Genomic DNA, 4,290 nt, shown 5'->3' on the forward strand with positions numbered 1-4,290 from the left:
TATGGTTGTCTGCGATAACGGCAGCAACCTACTCGCCGCCCTCAGTGCTGGCAGTCTGACCCACGTGCCCTGTCTGGCACATGTCCTCAACCTGGTGGTGCAGAAGTTCCTGCGCACTTATCCCGGGTTGAGTGACATTGTGGCAAAGGCGCGTAGGATTGCCAGCCACTTCAGGCGCTCCCCAACCGCTACCGCGTCCCTGTCCGAGTTGCAGCGGAACTACAGTCTGCCCCTTCACAGGCTGATTGTGGACAGTGTGACGCGGTGGAACTCCACCCTCCACATGCTGAAGAGGTTGTGGGAGCAGCGAAGGGCGGTGAGGGAGTACCTGATGGACCTACGCACTGAGAGGGCTTCACCACAACTCCCTTTCATCGCCTGTGCGGAGTGGGGGCAGATACAGCAGGTCTGCCAAGTGTTGTCCTCCTTCGAGCAGGCGACCAAGATGGTCAGCAGTGAGCATGTCGGCCTCAATAACGTGCTGCCAATAGTGTTCATGCTGGAGAGGACACTAGATCGCCTGCTCGAAGCTGGGGAGAGTGCCTTGGTGGAGCAGGAGGAGTCAGCAATGCTCCACCGAGACCAGGGCCAGGACGAGGAGGAGGAGGAGGAGGATAATGATGATAAGGAGGAGGAGGTGGTTGCTGGTGTCATCCCGGAGTCAGGGCCTGGTCAGGAGGGAGAGCCGGTGTTGGGGGCACCGATAGTCCGGGGGTTGGGCATCTCTGAGCGTGACCAGCAGCGCCTCAGGGATGAAGAGTCGGACCTCATTGACCTGGGCAGCAGTGAGGAGTCACCGCGGGCTGTGCTCTTTCCCATGGCTGCCCACATGCTGAGATGCCTCAGGAGGGACCCCCGGGTTAAGACCATCAAGGCGAGGGATGATTTCTGGATGGCCACCCTTTTGGATCCCAGGTGCAAGGGGAAACTGGAGCAGTTCATCCCAGCCAGCCGGAGGCAGCACCGGATGGAGGAACTGCAGGCAGGCATTGTCAGCCGGTTGGAGCAGGCAACTCCCCGGCCTCCAGTTGTCCCCCCTCATCTCACCCAGCAGGTGGCTGCACCCAGCAGCAGCTGAGCAGGGGACCTAATGGATGAGATGAGGATGTTCTTCCAAACCGAGCGACCCAGTACCAGCACCAGCAGCAGCAGCAGTCACCACCAGCGGCTGGCCCACATGGTGGCAGACTACATGGCGTCCGTCGGTGCTTCTGACAGTATGAGCACCGACGACCCCATGGAGTACTGGGTTACCAGATTGGACACCTGCCGCGAGCTCGCTCAGTATGCGCTGGAGTTATTGTCTTGCCCCCCCTCCAGCGTACTATCTGAGCGGACATTCAGCGTGGCAGGTGGGGTGGTCACGGACAAGAGGACCCGTCTGTCCACAGACTCCGTGGACAGACTCACATTCATAAAGATGAATGAGTCCTGGATCGGCGGTGACTTTCTGGCACCCGTCGTCGGTTCAGGGCGCTGAAGGGTCCCTTGTCATGCATTCCCTGATGGAGCCCCGGACCTGATGTATTTACAGTGCTGAATATAACTATTTTAACACCTGAGAAAATCAATGTTAATATTTGGTACAGTAGGCTTTCTTTGCAATTACAGCGGTCAAACCTTTCTTGTAGTTTTACACCAGCTTTGCACACACTGGAGGAGGGATTTTGGCCCACTCCTCCACACAGATCTTCTCTACATCAGTCAGGTTTCTGGGCTCTCGCTGAGAAACACGGAGTTTGAGCTCCCTCCAAAGATTCTCTATTGGGTTTAGGTCTGGAGACTGGCTAGGCCACGCCAGAACCTTGATATGCTCCTTACAGAGCCAATCCTTGGTTATCCTGGCTGTGTGCTTTGGGTCATTGTCATGTTGGAAGAACCAGCCTCGACCCATCTTCAAAGCTCTAAATCAGGGAAGGAGGTTGTTGCCCAAAATCTAGCAATAAATGGCCCCGGTCATCCTCTCCTTAATACAGTGCAGTCACCCTGTCCCATGTGCAGAAAAACACCACCAAAGCATGATGCTACCACCCCCATGCTTCACAGTAGGGATGGCGTTCTTGGCATGGTACTCATCATTATTCTTCCTCCGAACACGGTTAGTGAAATTATGACCAAAAAGTTATATTATGGTCTCATCTGACCACATGACTTTATCCCATGACTCCTCTGGATCAGTCAAGACACCTATGTCAGCAGTTATTTCCCACTCTATATACTCCTATTACCACTGCTGTTCATCATGGCACCTCCTGCCCAAGTGATATGACTCTGTATCTACTACTACTACTACTGCTGCTGCTGCTCAGTCAAGACACCTATGTAAAAAGTTAATTCCCACTCTATATACTCCTATTACCACTGCTGTTCACTGATACCACTGATAGTTAATTTATCCCTTAACTACCCCCATTTGTGAGGGTCGGGGTTTTTTCTTTAAAGTCCCATGCAAATCAATGGGAAATGTATGTTCCCACATAACTTCTGTACGCCTAGAGATATTTCAATAATACCTGCTATACATATTACTTATATGCCAAATAAAAATATATAACAGTTAAATTAACCCTTACCAACACCCTTATATAAAAGATGGGTATATTTATATTACTATGATTTTCCTCCCAAAAGGTTAAGATAGGAAGACCGGGCAACGCCGGGTATTCAGCTAGTAATAGTATAAAATGTTTTCGGTTATTATTAAGCTAGATGTGTTGATGTTGATGTTGATGTGTTAGATGTGAAGTTAGATGTGTTTAAAAAACTAACAATTTCAATAAGAAATGAAACCTTTGCAAAATATAACATTTTTTATTAAAACAAAAAAAAAAAATTTAGACATGAACTTCTGAAGCTCTGCCACCTCATCTATGGTTTTCGCCATTTGTTGCACCAGCTGCTGATTTTGGCGCGTAAAAAAAAGAATCTGCTGCTCATTTGCCAGTACTCTCTGCGTCATGTTTTTCAGGGCAGCTTGTTTCCCCTTGAGCTTTTTTATAACTGTTAGGATATAAGAAAAAAACATTTGGATTTCAAAGACCGTTACGAAAGATTATTTTCAGCCCTAAAAATAATAAAGTCGGACTTAAGAGACTCTATGAAAGAGGATCTGGCAGAGGCAATTCTCTTCCTTAGAACTCTACATTGCATTTATTTGCATTTGCTAAGCCTAGAACTACATTTCAAGATTAATATAAACCATTTCTAGGTTTTTCAGATTTTTTTTTTGGTTCATTATAGATAAGCTTTGTTTTTGTTCTAAAACAGCCAAATAATGTGGTCTGTATTTTTGAACTGTTAAAGATCATGTTCCTGATGTTTAAGCCTGCTGCTACTATCCAGTCACTTGATTGTTTTTATTGTGTTTGTCTTTTGCTTAAACTGTGCAATACAGTAGACTGTTGGCTTCCCAGCCAGTAGTCCTGTGGTAGGTTGCGTTTCTTTCCCTCAAGGAATCTATAAAATACATTCGCATATTAATACAGAGGAGTCGGGGAGTCGGAGTCTGAAGTACATAAAACTGAGGAGTCGGAGTCGGAGTGGGAAAATTTATCTACCGACTCCACAGCCCTGCTTTAAATGCTGTCCATTTTTAGAGCTACATTTTATTGTTGAAATTTTATTAATCTCTGTGCACATATTTACCCTCCTGATTGATGGTAAAATTAACCGTCTCATCCTGCTCCTCTTCCTCGTCACCCACTACTCCACCAGAAGTTTCGGGGGGGGGGGTGCAGCTCCTCCTCTTGCTCCTCCACAGGAGCTGGGGGTGGTGATGTGGATGGCCCTGGCTGCTCCTCCTCATCCCTCTCCTCCTCTTCCACATCCTCCTCCTGCTCCTCCTCTGCGGCCTGTCGCCTTGTGCGCTTGGGGCGCACAGTTGGTAGCGGAGCTCCTATAATAACACAATGTTCATATATTATAAAAATGTTTTCTAATGACGTATGCAAATTCTGTGTACTCTGCTGTATTGTATATGAATACAAATTAATTTATATAGACAGTTAACCAATGGGACAATGTTATATTAAAGGGTCTTGTGGGCACTACAGGGGACTGAGCGTGAGCTGGGCTGCCACCATGGTAAAATGAGCTGTTTTTGTCTCCTTTGTTTTGTTCAGACGATCTCATGTTAAAAAAAGGGCTTGATGGAGTACACGGGATTACTATAACAACCCCACGCCTAACACAGGAATTTAGTGGGAATCTATATATATATAAAACTCAACGTGTGTGTGCATGTATGTATGTATGTTCCACCATCACGTCCAAACGGCTAAAGATATTTAC

The sequence above is a fragment of the Rana temporaria genome, chromosome 2 (genome assembly GCF_905171775.1).
Source record: "Rana temporaria chromosome 2, aRanTem1.1, whole genome shotgun sequence".
Lineage (NCBI taxonomy): Eukaryota > Metazoa > Chordata > Amphibia > Anura > Ranidae > Rana > Rana temporaria.